At 42.0% G+C, this 13,578-nt stretch overlaps 1 protein-coding gene across 2 annotated transcripts in view; it reads right to left on the bottom strand.

Moving 5' to 3' along the window:
- Nucleotides 1-13,578, bottom strand: part of RCAN2 (regulator of calcineurin 2) — a 98,195-nt gene that overhangs the window by 84,192 nt on the left and 425 nt on the right. The window lies entirely within an intron of this gene.

The following is a 13,578-nucleotide window of genomic DNA, read 5'->3' as shown; positions in this document are numbered from 1 at the left end:
TTGTGGCATGGTCTATTACTAGCTGTAGAAAGAGTTAACTAAGAATCTGTCAGTGAGTTCGTTCTGAGAGTTTATAACTACAATTCTATATTCACACTGAACTTTTATAGTAGTTATTTTAGAGAGGATTGGCTCATAAATCCTCCTCAAAAAAACACTCAAAGAAACTGAGAAATGCACTTACGTGTTCGTATGAGCAATGGTTTTGAACTTTTTTTTTTCCTAAAAGTATTAAAAAGTGCATGCCAAATGGATATTGATAGAATCTACTCCAGGTACGGCACTGTCTAATGAAAAGGCTGCAAAAAACACTTCAGGAAAAAAAATAAACTCTTCAGGAAAAGAAAAGAAAAACTACTCCAAAAACTTTCCTAAGGTGCTTGAAAAACTCATTTTTGAACACTTCAAAAAACCTTCAAAGATCTTCTCAGTTGATTTGTGACCCTGTGAAAGTTTAGCTGAACTTTCATGTGGTCTTAAGACAGCAAAGATGAGCTAAGGGGAAGGAAAAGAAAAGTTATAAAATCTCTAGGCAGAATGAGCTCACTGACTGATTCATAGTTAACTACTTCTGTAGTCAGCAAATGTGCAGGGAAACAAAAGGTGCAAAAATAATTTTTAGCCAAAAATACATACATTTAAGTAAAAAAAAAAATTGACTCCAATTTTTTAATGAAAGGGTGTATCACAGATGACTATGGAACAAACGTTATATGGCAAAAACTCCCTGCAAGGGGATTGTCATACACAGTAATGGGATATGCAGCTGTGTGAGCAGGACAGGACCACCATGGGTTTTTACACCCTTCAGATGTAAACTAGAATTTGTACATTCCCTAAAACAAGCAGAGATCTTAAAAAAAAGAAAAATCAAGGAAATGAAACACAAAAAAATTCAGATTTATCATTATTTTTGAGCTTTTTTTCTGGAGTAAAAATGGTTCTAAAAGTGACTTATTATATTTGCATCTTATTCATTATTTAATTTGCTCTTTTTTATTTACTTTACTTGGTTTCTTTTTTTTTTTCTTTTTGAGTTGTCGCCCGATTCATCAATTGTGACTTTTTAAAAATTTTGCAAAATTTTGGCACAATTATACTCCGGTTGCCTTATTAGAGCATAAAATGTGTCCTATAATATTTCTGCACAGTTGAAGACTAACGTGCGACATTTTAAAGGATCAAGAGACTTTTTATTCTAAAAAGATGCCAAAAAAGTAAAAAGACAAAAAAAGTAATTTTTTTGATTTTGTGAAACAATTCATCAACCCCGCGTGAAGAATATGGCGCAAAAAAAAGGCAAGAAATAACAAAAGAGAAAAGAAAAAAAAACGGAATTGATGAATCGGCGCCGTTGTATGATAGAAAGTTGGAGAAAACTTTTCCTAACACTATAATTAAGTCATAGTAAAAAATAAATAAATAAATAATGCCCTAAAATGAAATATAACAGGCCCTTTCTCGTAGACCTCGGCGCACGGGCGCCCCAGAGAAGCCGCCAGAACTGTGCTAATCCGGGGAAATAATCCGTATTCACACCGTGCAGCGACCGCGCTCTGATGAATGGGGTTTCATTTTAACAAAAAAGTTTTAACCTTATTAAAATACCAGAGCGCGGCGGTACGAATTCCTGGAGGTATTAGGTGACTAAGCCGTGTTTTGTTAGCAAAGAAACAGTCACTACCCAGATAAACCTGACACCCAAATGAGCCGCCTGGAAGCCTCCCCGCCGCACAATGCCAGCTCACGTCTGCCCGTATCTGTGCACTGCCACTGACAACACAGCTAATGACCAGAGAGATTGGGACAGTAATTATCACGGGTGGAAATCATGAGAGGCAAAGAGACGATGAGTAATTACTCTCTGTATGATATATGCACACCTCTTGTCTAGTCAAGCAGCAAATCATTTCTGATCGGCCTTTTATTATAGATTATTTATACTACTATTTATTACTATTTTGTTACTATTATTATTTACTTTTTTATTATTTATTATATCATTAATTGTATTATTCATCATATTACTATTATTATTGTATTACTACTATTATTTATTTTTTCTATTATTAATTGTACTAATTATTATTTTATTATTTACATTGTATTATTTTATTATTAACTTCATTATTTATCATATTACTATTATTTTATTACTACTATTATTTATTTTTTATATTATTGATTTTACTATTTATTATTATAGTATTAATTTCATTATTTATCATATTACTACTATTATTATTATGTTATTACTATTATTAATTACTTTTTTATATTATTAATTTTACTATTTATTTTATTATGTTGTTTTATTTATTTTATTTATTTTTTATATTATTAATTTTACTTTTTATTATTTTATTATTAACATCGTATTTATTATATTATTAATCTCATTATTTATCATATTACTATTATTATATTCCTATTATTATTTACTTTTTTATAATATACATTTTACAATTTATTTTATTGTTATTTTATTCCTATTATTATTTACTTTTGTGTTATTCATTATATTATTTATCATATCACTATTATTATTTTATTACTATTATTATTTACTTTTGTATTATTCATTATATTATTTATCATATCACTATTATTATTTTATTACTATTATTATTTACTTTTTATATTATTAATTTTACTATTTATCATATTATTACTTTTATGATTATTTTGTTATTATTTACGTTTGTATTATTTATTATATTTTTATATTATGAAGTTTACTATTTATTTTATTATTATTATTATGTTATTTTATTACTAGCATTATTTTCCTTTTTATTATTTATTATATGTTTTATTAATTTATTACATTATTTTTATTATTATTACTATTATTATTGTTTATTTTAACATTATTTATTATATTTTTTATAAAACCTATAATAATCAAATTTGCCAACAGTTTTTTTTTTTTATTTTTTAAATCAATATATATGAGGACACACATTCAGCTGAAATGCATTGCTGCGCAGGGACCCTCGAGCTCCCTGCGCTGCAATACATGATGCCGGATAATCAGCAGTCGGCAGCTAATGTCGGTATGCCAGTCATGAACGGCACATGGCAGTGATGTCATACGCTGCCCTTGTTGGCACACTGAAGTCAGCTGCCAGCTATGGTAGAGAACGCCGTACGTCGGGGGAGCGGAAGAAGGTAAGAATTGTTTCTTTTTTTTATGTTTGGAAAACAGAACAGACATTTTACAAGGAAGGGGCCCGGGATGGGGGTCATTATACCAGAATGGGGCCCGGAATGGGGGTCATTATACCAGAATGGGGCCCGGGATGGGGGGTCATTAAATCAGAATGGGGCCCGGGATGGGGGTCATTATACCAGAATAGGGCCCAGGATGGGGGTCATTATACCAGAAGGGGGCCCGCGATGGGGGCCGTTATACCAGAATGGACTCCAGGATGGGAGACATTGCAAAAGGAAGGGGTCCAGGATGGCAGACATTATTATAGGATGGGGTCCAGCCTGGGGGGTCATTATACCAGAATGGGGGTCATTATACAAGGAAGGGGCCCAGGATGGGGGTCATTATACCAGAATGGGGGTCATTATACAAGGAAGGGGCCCAGGATGGGGGTCATTATACCAGAATGGGGTCATTATACAAGGAAGGGGTCCAGGATAGGTGTCATTATACCAGAATGGGGCCCACGATGGGAGACATTATACCAGGAAGGGGTCCAGGATGGCAGACATTATATCAGCAAGGGGTCGAGGACGGCAGACATTAGTATAGAATGGGGGTCATTATATCAGAATGGGGTCCAGCCTGGGGGCCATTATACCAGAATTGGGGTCATTATACAAGGAATGGGCCCAGGATGGGGGTCATTATACCAGAATGGGGGTCATTATACAAGGAAGGGGCACAGGATGGGTGTCATTATACCAGAATGGGGTCCAGGATGGCAGACATTATACCAGGAAGGGGCCCAGGATGGCAGATACTATTATAGGATGGGGGTCATTAAACCAGAATGGGGTCAGCCTGGGGGTCATTATACCAGAATGGGGGTCATTATACAAGAAAGGGTCTCAGGATGTGGGTCATTATATTAGAATAGGGTCCAGGATGTGGGTCATTATACCAGGAAGGGGTTCAGGATGGCAGATATTATTATAGGATGAGGGACATTATACTAGGAAAGGGCCCATGATAGGGGAAATTCTATCAGGATAGGGGACAATGTTACAGGAAGGGGTCATAATGAGGGATATTATTACAGGAAGTGGCCCAGGACACAGGACATTATATCAGGAAGGGGCCTAGGATGTTGGACATTATTACAGGAAGGGGCCCATAAGGGGGAACATTATACCAGGATGGGGAACATTGTTACAGGAAGGGGCCAGAATGGGGGACATTATTACAATAAGGGGCCCAGGAAGGAGCCCAACATGTTGGACATTATACCAGGAAGAGGCTCAGGATGGGGGATATTATAACAGGAAGGGGTCTAGGATGAAAGGCAGTAATACAGGGTGGGGACAGGAGGGGAGACATTACTGCAGGAAGGTGCCAGGATGGGGGCACTATTACATGTATGTCTTTATAGGTTCTAGAACACTACAAAGGCTCAGGTCCAAATTTTGCACCGATGCCCATGGGACTCTAGTTACGCCACTGCTTCCAGGAATTTTTGCATGTGGATTCAATGTCCGATTTCTCATAATAAATAAAGAAATAAAAAATAAATATAATCGGTATAAAAATATCATAATCTTCATACCTGATGCCGAAAAGGGGAAAAAAATATAGAAATGGCATAATCATTCTTTTCTGATCATTTTGCTTCCCCTCAGAAAATGTTGTGTACCCCAAAAAGGTACCAGGTTTTATTTCATGCAAAGTGAACACCGAATAAACAAAAACCCAACCATTGGTGGACCTGCTGTTTTTTTTTTAGTGTTTTCTGTTTTTTGGAACGTTGTCTGGTCGAGTGAACGGTGTCATTCAAAACTACAAATAATAAGTCCGCGCACGTATAGCTGATGGGAAAGGTAAAAACCGTACGGTCCTGATGGTGCCGGACCGTTTTCTCCTGCATTCTCCAGCCTTTGGTTGTCAGGACATGCTGGGAATTGCAGTTGCTCAGCAGCAGGAGAGCGGCAGGTTAGAGACCACCACTATGGTACAACACCCACCATAACTACAACGCAGCCGCTCCCCTCCGGGCACAATGCAGATCCCTGTACACACCGCATTATGCAGCCATTCACTATAACACTGCCTACATTATAGCTGGGACCGCCGATCCCAGAAATATCCTCCGTCCTCTCCACGAGGAAAGGAGAGATCATCTGCGGCCTGCACATCTCCCTGTAATACAGAGTCACTGCGGTGTATGGGGAAGGGAAGAAAAGACCCCACATTACACAGGTCACAGCAAAGCATCACATCCGCAGATAATCCGTGTATGAGCCCAAGTCAGTACTCCGACCATTACAGGACGGCGCCGCTGATCTCTTACATGCACCCACCTCCCATCAACTGACATATAGCGCTCAGCACTTACTAACAAGAGGTTCTTCAGCTGCTGCAGTCTGTAATATGCTGCTATAGAACCTCATAATACACCTCAGCTGCTGCAGAACCTCATCACATACCACAGCTGCTTCAGAACCTCATAATACACCTCAGCTGCTTCAGAACCTCATAATACACCTCAGCTGCTGCAGAACCTCATCATACACCTCAGCTACTTCAGAACCTCATAATATACCAAAGCTGCTGCAGGACCTCATCACATACCACAGCTGCTGCAGAACCTCATAATATACCAAAGCTGCTGCAGAACCTCATAATACACCTCAGCTGCTGCAGAACATCATAATACACCTCAACTGCTGCAGAACCTCATCTTACACATCAGCTGCTGCAGAACCTCATAATACACCTCAGCTGCTCCAGAACCTCATAATACACCTCAGCTGCTGCAGAACCTCATAATACACACCTCAGCTGCTTCAGAACCTCATAATACACCTCAGCTGCTGCAGAACCTCATAATACACCTCAGCTGCTGCAGAACCTCATAATATACCACATCTGCTGCAGAACATCATAATACACCTCAGCTGCTGCAGAACCTCATAATATACCACATCTGCTGCAGAACATCATAATACACCTCAGGTGCTGCAGAACATCATAATATACCACATCTGCTGCAGAACATCATAATACACCTCAGCTGCTCTAGAACATCATAATACACCTCAGCTGCTGCAGAACCTCACACTATACACCAGCTGCTAATGACCGTCTTTATTAAAAGGAAAAGGGCATTCTATATCAATCAGTTAATAAATGGTGAGCAGGAATCTTCTCTTACTCTCCAAAGAGGTTCTGCAGTAGCTGTGTGTATTATGATAAATAATATGGCCTTGTGTTTTTATAAGCTTATGGATCTCCTTATCCTATGTATGAAATGTGTCTGTACTTGGTATTTGCAGGGGTCTCCTCTTCATAACGTCCATAACACCTAATGTTGCACTTGGGGATGAAGGGGGGAAGTTGATGTTACTGTCCCTTTAAATCCAGGCTCAAACAGCCATATGTGAACCTTTAAGGCTTTTTCTATAGGTAACCTTTCCGCTCATCATCCAGGAAGCTAAATTAGGTTGCACATGAATAATGGGGAAGACTGATCGAAACTAGTGCAAGGGAAAAGTGGAGCATTTGCCCATAACAAGCCATCATTCTCCAGAGGCCCTGAGGACTCAGCTGAACGGATGCTACGGACAACTGCTCCCCATGTCCTCGGCAGTGGTCATGATGAATCTTTCCCAACATGTACATGGTAATAAAGGAAGAAAGATACACCAGCAAAAGACCTCTGCCACATCCATCCATTGAATGCATGCATGTACAGTACAGACCAAAAGTTTGGACACACCTTCTCATTTAAAGATTTTTCTGTATTTTCATGACTATGAAAATTGTACATTCACACTGAAGGCATCAAAACTATGAATTAACACATGTGGAATTATATACTTAACAAAAAAGTGTGAAACAGCTGAAAATATGTCTTATATTCTAGGTTCTTCAAAGTAGCCACCTTTTGCTTTGATGACTGCTTTGCACACTCTTGGCATTCTCTTGATGAGCTTCAAGGGGTAGTCACCGGAAATGGTCTTCCAACAATCTTGAAGGAGTTCCCAGAGATGTTTAGCACTTGTTGGCCCTTTTGTCTTCACTCTGCGGTCCAGCTCACCCCAAACCATCTGGATTGGGTTCAGGTCTGGTGACTGTGGAGGCCAGGTCATCTGGCGTAGCACCCCATCACTCTCCCTCTTGGTCAAATAGCCCTTACACAGCCTGGAGGTGTGTTTGGGGTCATTGTCCTGTTGAAAAATAAATGATGGTCCAACTAAACGCAAACCGGATGGAATAGCATGCCGCTGCAAGATGCTGTGGTAGCCATGCTGGTTCAGTATGCCTTCAATTTTGAATAAATCCCCAACAGTGTCACCAGCAAAGCACCCCCATACCATCACACCTCCTCCTCCATGCTTCACGGTAGGAACCAGGCATGTAGAGTCCATCCGTTCACCTTTTCTGCGTCGCACAAAGACACGGTGGATGGAACCAAAGATCTCAAATTTGGACTCACCAGACCAAAGCACAGATTTCCACTGGTCTAATGTTCATTCCTTGTGTTCTTTAGCCCAAACAAGTCTCTTCTGCTTGTTGCCTGTCCTTAGCAGTGGTTTCCTAGCAGCTATTTTACCATGAAGGCCTGCTGCACAAAGTCTCCTCTTAACAGTTGTTGTAGAGATGTGTCTGCTGCTAGAACTCTGTGTGGCATTGACCTGGTCTTTAATCTGAGCTGCTGTTAACCTGCGATTTCTGAGGCTGGTGACTTGGATAAACTTATCCTCAGAAGCAGAGGTGACTCTTGGTCTTCCTTTCCTGGGGCGGTCCTCATGTGAGCCAGTCTCTTTGTAGCGCTTGATGGTTTTTGCAACTGCACTTGGGGACACTTTCAAAGTTTTCCCAATTTTTCGCACTAACTGACCTTCATTTCTTAAAGTAATGATGGCCACTTGTTTTTCTTTACTTTGCTGCTTTTTTTGCCATAATACAAATTCTAACAGTCTATTCAGTAGGACTATCAGCTGTGTATCCACCTGACTTCTGCACAACACAACTGATAGTCCCAACCCCATTTATAAGGCAAGAAATCCCACTTATTAACCCTGACAGGGCACACCTGTGAAGTGAAAACCATTTCCGGTGACTACCTCTTGAAGCTCATCAAGAGAATGCCAAGAGTGTGCAAAGCAGTCATCAAAGCAAAAGGTGGCTACTTTGAAGAACCTAGAATATAAGACATATTTTCAGTTGTTTCACACTTTTTTGTTAAGTATATAATTCCACATGTGTTAATTCATAGTTTTGATACCTTCAGTGTGAATGTGCAATTTTCATAGTCAAGAAAATACAGAAAAATCATGAAATAAGGTGTGTCCAAACTTTTGGTCTGTACTGTATGTATATATATATATATATATATATATATATATGTATATATATATAAATAAATAAACACACATACATCCATTGTTAGTGGCAAAAATTATAGAAACAACACCAAAAACCAATGTTAAAAAGACCATTTCGTATACTATAACAATATTATATGAGCCCCCTGAGGAAGCCGCGTTCCAGAGAAACACATGATGTATCTCTGACTTATCGCTCATATTACCAAATAGAAAAATCCATGCCCAATGAGATATACAAATGCCAATACATGCGTCAAAATAACTGCAGCATCAATAATAAAGCATGAATAGATAAAAGTCAGAGATAACAATAAATAAAAATGGAGATAGATAGATCCATGATGTACCAAAAGCAGGATAACATCATAGTCACATAGGTTGAACGAAAAAAAAAGAGATAGGTCCATCAAGTTTAACCTTTCTTAAACCATGAGGGCAAATAGATCCCATAAGTTTCGCTGGTAACTCAGCTTCCTCAGGGGGTTCAAATAATATTGTTTTATAATTGCTTATATAAAAGGATATGGATTTTTTTGTTTTGATATCTGTTTTTCTAGAACATTTAGTGACTTTATTAAAAGCTGCAGTTGGTATTTATTGCAGTGAATAGTGAGGTTTTGGATGTTTTTTAATGTTGGTTTGCGGTGTGGTTTCTATGTGTGTGTGCTTTATTACACTGATTGTATTGATTCCTGTTTCTGTGAATTCCCTGGTATATTTTTCATAGTGACAGCCTGTTCCCTCTATCATGTATATAGCGCACACCACAAACACATCTCTGAGCGTATACGCTGGCGACATGTATGCACTGTCTGCTTCCTCCCTCCTGGTACAGCTCTTCCATACTCCGTGCCTTTTGGACTGTAAGACTCACTCATTAGCAAAGAAAGGTCCGGAGTTCATAGCAGAAAGGGAAGCAGAATGTGATGAGCGTGAGGCAGTCAGCTCCCTGTTAGAGGAGATATATAGGCAGGTATCTTGCTGGAGACACGAGAGGTGGGTAAACCCCTACACCATCAGCTATTAGCCACCACTTTTACTCTAGACCACCAGGGAATACGTCAACCTCCAGTCCACCACACCATAAATATTAACCCTCTACTTCTGCTCCACATCACCAGAAAAATATTGACCTTCTACTCTAGACCACCAGGGAATATATACATATTAACCCTTATTTATACTCTTTATGATTAGGGAATAAATATTAACCCCGATGTCTACTCTACACCACCAGGGAATAAATATGAACCCCCAATAGTACTGTAAACTACTAAGGAATAAATATTAACCCCCACTTTCTACTCTAGACCACAAGAGACTAAATATTAACCCCTAGTTATACTCTAAACAACCATGGGATAAATATGAGATCCTAATTCTACTTGGTAATTATATTATTATTATTATTATTTATTTTGCTTATTTATATAGCGCCATCATATTCTGTTGCACTTTACATACATTATCATCATTATCATCACTGTCCCCATTGGGGCTCACAATCTACATTCCCTATCAGTATATCTTTGGAGTGTGGGAGGAAACCGGAGAAAACCCACGCAAACACGGGGAGAACATACAAACTCCTTGCAGATGTTGTCCTTGGTGGGATTGTGAACCCAGGACCCCGACGCAGCAAAGCAACAGTGCTAACCACTAAGCCACCCCAATTCTACTACAGACCACCAGGGAATAAATATTAACCTCCACTTCCATTCTAGACCACCAGGGAATAATATATTAACCCATTCCTCTATTCTGAATCAACAGGGATTAATATATTTATTACCTCTTGCACCCTAAACCACCAGGGAATAATATATTAACCCTTTTCCTCTGCTTGAAATTAACAGTGATTAATATATTAATCCCCTCTTATTCTTTAGACCACCAGGGAAATATATATGAACCCCCTCTTCTACTCCAAACCACTAGGCAATTAAATATTAACCCACTCTTCAACTCTAGACCATAAAGGACAAAAAATGACAAATCTTAGCCCCCTCCTTTTGTACAGGTCAACAGGGAATAAATATGAACCCCCAATTCCACTCCAGACCACCAGGGAGTAAACATTAACCCCTTACCAACACGGGAACTCCCTCTTCTACATTAGACCGCCATATATTAACCTCTTCATCACCTTAAACCATTTAATGTCCTTCTATTTTACCTACAGGAGATCATGGATTTCCATCCTCATATCCTTGCATTTTTACTACTGTCCTAGAGATATAGGTAGGAGTAATATGGCCCCTAATACATCTACATGTACACATCTGTACAACTTGGTGCATGTATGGAGCCATTATGGATATATATATATCTATGGGTTGTATATGATTCTGTATATATATATCTGTCCATATAGCAGGGTGTAACTTCTGAAATCATTCTCCCCTCACACACCAGTTCTGCCCCATCCAGTGCTGAGACTGAGAACCCAGTGCCCCCTGTCCCCATCCAGTGCTGAGCCCCCAGTGCCCCCTGTCCCCATCCAGTGCTGTGCCCCCAGTGCCCCCTGTCCCCATCCAGTGCTGAGCCCCCAGTGCCCCCTGTCCCCATCCAGTGCTGTGCCCCCAGTGCCCCCTGTCCCCATCCAGTGCTGAGCCCCCAGTGCCCCCTGTCCCCATCCAGTGCTGTGCCCCCAGTCCCCATCCAGTGCTGAGCCCCCAGTGCCCCATGTCCCCATCCAGTGCTGAGCCCCCAGTGCCCCCTGTCCCCATCCAGTGCTGTGCCCCCTGTCCCCATTCAGTAATGAGCCCCCAGTTCCCCTGTCCCCATCCAGTGCTGAGCCCCCAGTGCCCCCTGTCCCCATCCAGTGCTGAGCCCCCAGCCCAGTGCCCCCTGTCCCCATCCAGTGCTGAGCCCCCAGTGCCCCCTGTCCCCATCCAGTGCTGAGCCCCCAGTGCACCCTGTCCACATCCAGTGCAGAGCCCACAGTGCCCCCAGTCCCCATCCAGTGCTGAGCCCCCAGTGCCCCCTGTCCCCATCCAGTGCTGTGCCCCCAGTGCATCCTGTCCCCATGCAGTGCAGAGCCCACAGTGCCCCCAGTCCCCATCCAGTGCTGAGCCCCCAGTGCCCCCTGTCCCCATCCAGTGCTGAGCCCCCAGTGCATCCTGTCCCCATGCAGTGCAGAGCCCACAGTGCCCCCAGTCCCCATCCAGTGCTGAGCCCCCAGTGCCCCCAGTCCCCATCCAGTGCTGAGCCCCCAGTGCCCCCTGTCCCCATCCAGTGCTGAGCCCCCAGCGTTCGATAGCGTGCCACATAATAGGTTGGTATACAAAATGAGAATGATGGGGCTGGGGGAAAATGTTTGCAAGTGGGTAGCTAACTGGCTAAAGGATAGAAGGCAGAGGGTGGTTATAAATGGAATATACTCAGATTGGGTAAGCGTCACTAGTGGGGTACCACAGGGGTCTGTACTAGGCCCAATGTTATTTAATATCTTTATTAACGACATAGTCAACGGGATAAATAGTAAAATATCAATATTTGCAGATGACACAAAGTTATGTAAAACAATTAATACAAAAGAGGATAGTGCAGACCTACAGAGGGATTTGGATAAGCTGGGTAGGTGGAGCATTAAATGGCAAATGAGGTTTAACGAGGAGAAATGTAAGGTCATACATATGGAAAGGAAAAATGGAAGTCACCAGTACTCACTGAATGGGAAATCATTGGGGAATTCAGAGATGGAGAAGGACTTGGGCATCTTGATTGATAGCAAACTAAATTGGAGTGCCCAAAGTCAGGCCGCTGCTGTAAGGGCAAACAGGGTAATGGGATGTATCAGAAGAGGTATAGCTGCAAAGGATGAGAACATTGTTCTTCCACTGTACAAAGCACTGGTCAGACCACAATTGGAATACTGTGCTCAGTTATGGGCCCCAATATATAGAAAGGATATAAATGAGCTTGAAAAGGTACAAAGGAGGGCAACAAAATTAATAAAGGGAATGGAGGGACTGCAATACCCAGAGAGGTTGGCAAAACTAGGACTATTCAGCCTGGAAAAGAGAAGGTTGAGGGGGGACATAATAAATGTGTACAAATATGTTAGGGGACAGTATAGAGACCTTGCCCGGGATTTGTTCAAAAGGAGGGATATTACGGTAACAAGAGGGCATTCACTAAGACTGGAAGAGAAAAGGTTTCAGCACCAGCATAGGAAGGGGTTCTTTACGGTAAGAGCAGTGAGAATATGGAATTCACTGAGTGAGGAGACGGTAATGTCAGATTCACTACACCAGTTCAAGCGGGGACTGGATGCATTTCTAGATACCAGGCAGATTTCAGCATATACTTAAAAATAAAATAAAATAGTAGGTTGATACAGGGATTTATTCTGACTGCTGGTTTCAGAGTCGGGAGGGAATTTTTCCTCAGGTGAAGATTGGCTAAATCATTTGAGGTTTTTGCCCTCCTCTGGATCAACTTTAGCAATTACAGAGCTAACAGGTCGAACTTGATGGACGCAAGTCTTTATTCGGCTTTACAAACTATGTTACTATGTTACAGTGCCCCCTGTCCCCATCCAGTGCTGAGCCCCCAGTGCATCCTGTCCCCATGCAGTGCAGAGCCCACAGTGCCCCCAGTCACCATCCAGTGCTGAGCCCCCAGTGCCCCCTGTCCCCATCCAATGCTGAGCCCCCAGTGCCCCCTGTCCCCATCCAGTGCTGAGCCCCCAGTGCCCCTGTCCCCATCCAGTGCTGAGCCCCCAGTGCCCCCTGTCCCCATCCAGTGCTGAGCCCCCAGTGCCCCTGTCCCCATCCAGTGCTGAGCCCCCAGTGCCCCCTTTCCCCATCCAGTGCTGTGCCCCCAGTGCCCCCTGTCCCCATCCAGTGCTGACCCCCAGTGCCCCCTGTCCCCATCCAGTGCTGTGCCCCCAGTGCCCCCTGTCCCCATCCAGTGCTGAGCCCCCAGTGCCCCCTGTCCCCATTCAGTGCTGAGCCCCCAGTGCCCCCTGTCCCCATCCAGTGCTGAGCCCCCAGTGCCCCCTGTCCCCATCCAGTGCAGAGCCCCCAG

This window comes from Phyllobates terribilis, unplaced genomic scaffold, assembly GCF_046119375.1.
Source record: "Phyllobates terribilis strain yellow unplaced genomic scaffold, ASM4611937v1 Scaffold_3__8_contigs__length_932513732, whole genome shotgun sequence".
In the NCBI taxonomy this organism is placed as follows: Eukaryota; Metazoa; Chordata; class Amphibia; order Anura; family Dendrobatidae; genus Phyllobates; species Phyllobates terribilis.
Note: the sequence above shows the minus strand (reverse complement) of the source record. Positions and strands in the feature narration are given on the sequence as shown.